This window comes from Euprymna scolopes, chromosome 1 (genome assembly GCF_053919585.1).
Source record: "Euprymna scolopes isolate OS-2025 chromosome 1, ASM5391958v1, whole genome shotgun sequence".
In the NCBI taxonomy this organism is placed as follows: Eukaryota; Metazoa; Mollusca; class Cephalopoda; order Sepiida; family Sepiolidae; genus Euprymna; species Euprymna scolopes.
The window spans coordinates 98,598,931-98,608,393 of NC_136482.1; the positions used below are offsets into that span (position 1 = coordinate 98,598,931).

Consider the following 9,463-nt stretch of genomic DNA (forward strand, 5'->3'; position numbering starts at 1 on the left):
TTCAAAAGCAAAAAGTTTATACTATTTGCTGCTGAAAAACACACACACACACACACATACACACACACACACACACACACATATATATATATATATATATATATATATATATATATATATATATATAGAGAGAGAGAGAGAGAGAGAGAGAGAGAGAGAGAGAGTGAGTTACGGGAAACGGATGTTTTAAGGGAAACAAAACTTTGCGAATACAAACTAAATGGCATCTTAAGCAGGCTTCCTCACTCCATATCCTTTACTCAACAAGAGCAAGGGGCGTTCTAAAAATATCCGTTTCCTGTGACTCACCCTATGTGTGTGTGTGTGTATATATATATATATATATATATATATATATATATATATATATATATATATATATAGTGTGTGTGAGAACAATTCTCAATCTATATAACAAATTTTTGATCTACAACTTTGAATTTTGGTATATAGGGTATCCAGACATATGGAAAACTTTTTTAGTCGGTTTTCATCCGGAAAAAAGGGTTGCCATAATTGAAAAATTGGTACGTGGGATCATCAGATTTTTATGTTTGTCAACTGTTTCGCAAATGCGCATGCATGAATCTTTCACATAACAAATTTCTTATGTTAAGAATAAGTAGGTTTAAAAATATTTTTAAAGAACGTGTCAAACTGACCTAATGGTTATCATACTTTACTCACTATCTTTAGATTTTGGTTTCAATTTCAGCTCGAGTATGTATTTTTTTTTTTTTTTTTTTACTTACAAGAAGTGACCTGTTTAGAAAAAAACATAATACTCGCATGCACATGTCTTTGTTTCTGTATGAATTAAAATATAATATTTATTAGTATTTTACGATTGGGCAACACCGGGCAGCCTGCTAGTGTGTGTGTGTGTGTGTGTGTGTGTGTGTGTGTGTGTGTGTGTATATATATATATATATATATATATATATATATATATATATATATATATATATGTATATATATATATGTATATATCTTGTATGTTTTGAAAATATATATGGCAATTAAATTACACAGAATTTTCTGCATCAAATCTTCCTGAGAATTCATCAGACTATTGCATGGAATTGATGTTACCGCATGGTTTATATATGACTCAGCCGTTTCTGGCAGTGCGAGTGCGGTTAACCTCTAAAACTTAATTCTCAGTTGACTCCTTCCCCCTATGCTCGCCACTGTCCTCATGCGATACATATTTATTTTTATATTAAGTTCTCAAACAACTACTGGCTTGAAACATAAGAGTAAAAAAAAAAAAAATAACACTTGGTAATTGTGGTGAAAATTGAAAGTACAAGAAATGAGTTAACATTGAGATTTACAAAAGAAAGAAAGATGCAAACGAAAATGAAAGAAGACAAAGTTAGAAATCTTTAGAAACGAAGTAATAGAAAGTTCTTTTTTTGCATGCCTAAAAGTGTTTGAGTGAGTTGTTTTCTTTTAAGCTTACTGTTGATTGTTGGTCCTGGTATAAAGATTCTTCGTGGGGAAAATGTCTCTTACTTTAGGAAAGAAGAGAGTGTAGTTGTACGAAAAAAAGACGGCGATGATCAGATCTGAAAGACATGAAGAGGCAAGTAGATGTGATTGTTAAAGTTTTGTGAAGAAGACGATATGGCTGTTGAAATCTTGAAGTTCTGAGAAAAAAGAAAAGATGAGTATAATTCTAGTTACTGCAGAAAAGAAATTCGCTTGGGAAAAGTAATACCTTCATCCGGTATGCATGATCTTTTTTTTTTTTTTTTTTTTTTTTTTTTGGTCCACCTACTTAGTCGGATTTGGATCTTATTATTATTTTTTTTTTATAGAAATTCTGCATACTTTATCTAACTTGTTCTTCAAGTTGAGTTGACTTCTGAAATAACCCATAACGACTCATTGATAAAAAACGTATTTCTCGATGTCTCTGACTCTTACAAAACAAATATAATTGATCAAACCATAATTGGTATACCGACTTATTCGGATTTGGACCTTAGAATTCACTCTTGTCCGTTCATCCCCCAAATTCTCAATAACTACTTCTTACATTTTTCTGAAATTTTGCATGAAGTTACAACTACCCAAGGGAGGAAATGTAACATTCTCGGATTTTTTTTATAAAACTTCTGGTTGTGTCACAAGAGAGTCAAAAGTTGTCAAAATGGCCAAAAATAGCACTTTTCATGATAGAATCTTTTCTGACAGTTAGATTTTGCTGAAAATTACCCAAAAGCAAGACCACATAGATATACATCTAGTAACGTAATATTGGACCCTGGGAAAATTCTGAGACTTGATCCCAAGGGTGTTTTAGGGGTGAAAACACACCTTTTGTGGCTAATTTTTATTTTTTCTCCTAAAATTCATAATTATGTATAAATAGGGATTTTAATGGTACCGAATTTAAAAAAAATTGAGGCATCGTTTTTACATCAGGCAAGGGGTTTAAATGGGCAAAATAGATAACAGTTCTACAACTGATTTTGGCTAACAGTACAAGGGAAGTAACTCTTGTAGACTCGATTTTACAAATCTATATAATTATAAAACTCAAATGACCTTGTAATGAGTGTTGTAACCACACATCCGGTTTACAACTTCCGGTTGCACATGTGTACATAAACATAAACCCATAACAGTGTAAACAAATAAACACAAATCGCTACTTTTGCAGAATTTGACCTGCGGACTGAAATATTAGCGTTATTATTTAGAAATTATTATTTAACATGGGAAGGGTGGGGATGTTTTGCAACTATTCTGTATTACAACTATACTGTCGCAATTTTCTTACAAATAAATCAACTTTGACCCGTTGACAACTATAAGAGCATTTTACACCGGCGATTTAGCCACGTTCTTCCTTTTTTTTTTTAAATTTATTCTCCATTTTTTTAATACACCTTTCTTAAAAACATTCATACATTTTCTTCTGCACTACCAACATAAATAAATAACCCCGAAAATGTTGGGGTTTTTTTTTACAAATAAATAATCAACACAAACGTATTGTTTTACTGTGTACATTTTCACCGTCCCAATTGTTTTTTTTTTTTTTTTCGTGTTTAAATTATCCAAATAAGCAATTTTTAATACTTTGTGTTTTTTTTTTACGTCGTTCATTTCCACATTGTCTTAATTAGTTTTATTGACCTTATGTTTAACATAAATTAAATATTGTCATAAATGGGTCATAAATGTTTGTTTAAAATAAATGAAAAAAGTTACATTTTATTTTCATTTTCTATTTAAAAGGCCATTCTTAACATGGGGAGAGTGTTTTTAACTATTCTGTACTTTCAACTAACAATTTCATAAAAAAAAGATATATCAAAATTTGAATTTAACTTGAAGTATTATGGTATCTGTTCAGTGCACATTTACCTATAAGTATGGCAAACCACTTATAATTCAATGGCTGTAAGTTTGTTTTTTTCCAAAAATAAACAATTATAAACAGAATGACTCATAGAAATCTATCTGTATTCTTTTTTCATTTTAATATACTTTCATAGAAATGTTTCTGTTATGTCACAAAAACTATTTTCTTTACGTCAGAAGTGTCACGCTCATACATTAATTCCATAGCTAATCTAACATACTGATCAACGGGTCACGGGTAGTCTAGTATTGATTATATATTCATACATTGAACTTTAATACATGTGCGCGAGCCTTTTCTAGTCTCACACAAAATCATATGTTCACATCTCAAGCTATATTACTTGTCATATACATACGCGCACACAATCAGTACGCTACGTTACGCAAACCGTGCTAAGAATATTAAGAATAAAGCAAAGATTAATGAAGATCCCAAGGATGCCCTGTTGCGGCAGTTCCAAGAGGAAATCAAAGAACTCAAGAAGCAGCTGGAAAACGGTATTTGTAATGAAGATGATTACAATGATTCGGAAGTGATTGAGAAAGATGGTAAAAAGTCCAAGAAGGAGAAATCGTTGAAGATCTCCAAGGAAAAAATGTCGGAAATCCAACTAAAAATCGCCGAAGACCGTAAACTCTTGGAAGAGAAAAAAGACATGGAAGAAACCGAAAGGAATAAAATCAAAGAGAGTTTGGAAGAAAAGGAATCCGAGCTGAAGAAATACCAGGAAGAGATGGACCAGCTGGGCCAAAAGCTGGCGGCCATCGAGAAGAAGATAATCGTAGGCGGAGAAAATCTGCTCGAGAAAGCCGAAGAGCAAGAACGGCTTTTGGAGGAAAGCGCCTGCGAGCTGGAGAAGCGGAGGCAGCACGAGGAAGAGCTTCACACCACTTGCTACTATGTGGGACAAATCCAGCAATTGAGTCTTTGTTTTCTTCATTCCATTCGTTTCATTATTTTTCTTTTGTAACAGGATTAGGATTTATATAGCCTGGTGACCCCGTTATTTTAAAATGAAATGGATGCGTTTGAGTGAAATACTCATACACACACAGACTCTCTCTCTCTCTCTCTCTCTCTCTCTCTCTCTCTCTACAACAATAAACTTTCCCTCTCACCAGCTAACAACGAGAGATGCACACCAAACTATAGACTTTCCTTCTCACTAGTTAACAGCGAGATACACACGCCAAACTAAACATGTGTAGTACCCTTTTCTTTCATTTGTTTCTTCACAAAATAAATCCTAGTTTGTTTAATTCAATTTAACACATAGTTCGTCTCTTTCTCAATTCAATTCATTTTCCCTATTTTTCACCATCACCACAAATTGGTGACACCCGAATGCGAGAGGAACACGCATTTCCTCCTATGCCACAAGTTCACAACAAACCAACGACCACGACAAGACATGAAACGAACAAGCATGGTGACCCTACCTTTTTTTTACTTAATTGTTTTGAGGGAGACGCACATTTTATTTGATAAAGAAAAAAAACAAACTTTTCAACAAAGAAAAACAAGTGAACCACTACCGACAGGAATAATTGCTACAAATAACAATGACGAGACCCCTCGTCAGACTTGGCAGAAAACAAACACGGAGCTGTTGACTTCATACCGAATTTTTTTTAAAATTCGAGCTCGACAAACATTTTTCACGGTTTCCTAACATTACCCTGCAACAAATGCGAGGAGCAAAATCACATAGGCCTATACACATTCTCTCCCGCACAGCAGACGCAACAACAAAAAAACAATTACAGGACATCCCTATCAACACATAGGAAGAAGTTGAATCAACAATACGAGTTGAGATGCACCATGCATGCTGATAAACTCACAACTTGGAAGTTTCGTTGACAGCCGGCAACCGGACACTATCGTTCAACATGAACGAATGCACAACAAACGCCTGTACAGACAATGTACATACACTACCGCAGACTCACATGCGAAGACAACGGCAACTGGAAACCCGTTCGACACGAACGAATGTGCAACTAGCGCTCGTCCAAACAATGTATACACACCCTACCACAGATTCACTTGCGAAGATACTGTCAACTTGACACACGACGTCAATAACGAAACAAAAATTTTCCTTCCAAAGGAACAATTCACTTCACTATCCAAGCAACTCGTTGCACATGTCAACACAACAAAAAACAAACAAACAAATATCACCCTAAAAAAAGACTAAACGCCTTTCCACGCGTAAGTAAATACTTTTTTTACGAACACACTCCGTTTTTGACGTTTTGTTTTAAACAACCACACCAACAGCAAAAACAGGACAAAAAGTCAATTGCCGAAAACATTACTCACAAAAAATATATATATATATATATATAATTATTTTTTTACTATATATACACTGCATATATTCTTTTTTCCTAGGAAGGGGAGTATTGCGCGAGCCTTTTCTAGTCTCACACAAAAACATGCGTTCACATCTCAAGCTATATTACTTGTCATATACATACACACACACAAACATAAGTGCACACGTCCACACACATACATATATTCACATTCGTGTATATACACTCACATTCATGTGTATACACACACAAGCTAATGTACGCACATATGGACAACGTCACTTCCCCTTTCAAAGGAAATCCACAAAAGACCACCGGAAACAAGTATAAAGGCAAGAGCAATAAGCAGCATCTTCCTTTTTCAGACCAGCATCCTAGCTGGGCGGTCTACGGACCGACAGCGTGCCTTTTCGGCAGGCGCGCGCACGTGCGTACCTCATGCCACTTGCTACTATGTGGGACAAAAAGCCAACAGACAGTACATATACTTTATACGCTTTCTCTCTCCATGAACTGGATGGACATTCTCACTCTTTCTCTCTCTATCTACTACTTGTGCCAGAGAACACCACCGCATAGCTGACGGCTAACATGGCGCACAGTTTAACTGATGTCAACCCTCTATCTTTTTCTTTGTCTACACGATGGACTGCCATTTCTCATTCCATTACATTACTCACTTCTCTTCCCACGCGCGAACAAACGACAGTGACCCGAACGTGAGATGAACACACATTTCCTTTTTCCTTCTATACTACCAATCCTGCAACAAACGATGGTTACACCAGCGCGGACATGAACACGTGTTATATCTAAAACATTAATTCTTTCAACAGTAAATAAACGACACGTTTATCTTTTCCAGCAATTGAGTCTTTGTTTCCTTCAATTCCATTCGTTTTATTATTTTTCTTTTGTAACGGGATTAGGATTTATGTGTCCTAGTCATCTACATATTCAACATAAATATTTTAACTAACATTTTTTTCTTTTAAAACATTTTTCTGATTTATGTGTCCTAGTCCCCCTACACATGCAATTAGTTTACAATATAAGGTTACAAATCAGTAAACAGGCAACTCATTTTTTTTTTAAGTGTCTTCTACACATGAAGATCTGATCTTTATTTAACTATACTCTCGTGGAGAGGCAAATAAATAAGAACATGTCAAATCGAATTTGTTTTACAATCCACAGAAAAACAACATTTTGCAAACAAAGTACCTGTTGGAAAGGACCAATCTAGTTTACAAATTTAGCTGCCCAATAGGAGAGTGTATCTCCAATATTAGTAGCTATGTTGGTTCAACAACTAACACATTGTCGCGAAGATTGACGCTCCACCTCTCTGACTCTAGCTCCATATAACAACATTTGAAGAGACATGGCTGCCAACATTCGGAATTTCGAAGAATTATGGTAGAAAATACAAGAGTATTGCAGAGTGAGAGAAATATAAATAGGCTAAGAATACTCGAAGCATTGTAAAACAAAGAAGCCTCAAATAAATAATATTAATTATGAGTGCAGCCGGAACATTTTGAAATGTTTGGGATAAATGTTTAATAATGTATATATGTGTTTGTATACATAAATCTGTTTAATATATGCAAAAAAAAAAAAAAAAATTCGCCCATTTAACTTGTAACAAATTACCACGTGACTAGAAAAAAAAACATATATATATAAGTAAATTAAAAAAACAATCCCTACATTTATTTCTACAATATGCCTGAGGATGATAGAAGTACTTCTATCGAAAGCACTAGCGATTATGGTTCCAACATATACAATTTCGAGAAAAACGCAAAAAGGACTATTCGGAGATTGGAGAAGATAAAAAGGAAAATTGTAAAACAGAATAATTCCGTGCTATTCAATAATATTTGTGAAAATGAGAAAATGCTGCCTAAATATACGCAGTATATATCCATATATATATATATATATATATATATATATATATATATATATATATATATATATATATATATATTCATATATATATCCATATATATATATATTATATACATATATATATATCAATATATATATCCATATATATATCCGTATATATATATATATGTATATATATATATCTATATATATATATATATCCATATATATATATATATATATATATATATATATCCATATATATATATATATATATCCATATATATATATATATATATATATATATCCATATATATATCCATATATATATCCATATATATATATCCATATATATATATATATATATATATATATATATATATATATCCATATATATATCCATATATATATCCATATATATATATCCATATATATATATATCCATATATATATATATATATATATATATATATATATACATATTTATCCATATATATATATATATATATATATATATATATATATATATATATATATATATATATATATATATATATATATATATATACAGTGATAATCATATTTATTGGCACGGTAAAATAAAAGTTAAATTTTGTCTAATAAATTCTAAAAAAGGGATTAAATTAAAGAAAATAACAAAGTATATTATGTATTTTTAACTGGCCTTTCCGATGCAGCAATCGGATTTTAGAAAAAATAAATAACAAAGGAACAACAAACATAATTGCAAAAAAACCCTTGTTCAAAATTATTGGCACGGCTTTGTTTTTCTTTTAGTATCAGTATAATATCAATCAATTTCCGGTTTACATGCTTTCTGAACTTTTTTATAGCCATATTATGCTTGTTTAACGCTAATTCAGTGAATAATTTTTTTCAGATAATTTTTAGATAGCGATTTATTTAAACTATTATAAGTGACTAAATTATAATTTTCAATCGCCATGGTTAAAACTAAGGAACACAGCGAAGACGTCAGGAAGCTTGTTGTAGCATGCCATACCAATGGGGAGGGCTATGATAAGATTTCAAAGAAGCTAAACCTTCCCAAATCCACTGTTAGAGCCATAATAAACAAGTTCAAATCGCAAGGCCACGTTATGAGTTTAGAGGGTAGAGGGAGAAAAAGGATTCTTTCCCCAAGAGATGAACGGAAAATTGTTCGACAAGTAAAACAAAACCCAAGGATCTCTGTTGGGGAGATTGTTGATGAACAGAGCACCTCTGGAGTGAATGTATCTCGACATACAGTTGGTAGAGTTTTGAAGAGAGCTGGTTTAAAAGCATGTCGTCCGAGAAAGACTCCCTTATTGAAGCCTATGCACCTGAAAGCAAGGCTAGCCTTTGCAAAACGTCATATTGATAAAGATGTTGCATTCTGGAAACGTGTTCTATGGACTGACGAAACGAAAATAGAGTTATTTGGCCATAATAAAGTGTCTTATATTTACAGAAAATCTGGCGAAGCTTTCCTGCCTAAGAACACCATACCCACAGTGAAGCACGGTGGAGGCAGTTTGATGTTTTGGGGATCCTTTGCTGCCTCTGGACCAGGGCAACTTGTTAAGGTCACAGGTAGCATAAAAAAGGAAGATTATGTTAAAATATTGGATGAAAACCTGAAAGACTCTGCTAAAGAGCTCTCACTTGGTCGTCGTTGGTGATTCATGCAAGATAATGACCCAAAGCATTCGGCTAAACTGACTAAGAAATGGCTTGAGGACAATCATATTAATGTTTTGGAGTGGCCATCACAAAGCCCAGACCTTAATCCAATTGAAAATTTATGGAGAACATTAAAATTGAGGGTAATGCAAAGGAAGCCTAAGAATCTTATTCA

At 33.1% G+C, this 9,463-nt stretch overlaps 1 pseudogene; it reads left to right on the plus strand.

The window, feature by feature from the left end:
* The first annotated feature begins 1,580 nt into the window (after nt 1-1,580).
* The window catches only part of LOC145280916 (kinesin-like protein KIF3A pseudogene), a 17,239-nt pseudogene continuing 9,356 nt past the window's right edge, over nt 1,581-9,463 (plus strand).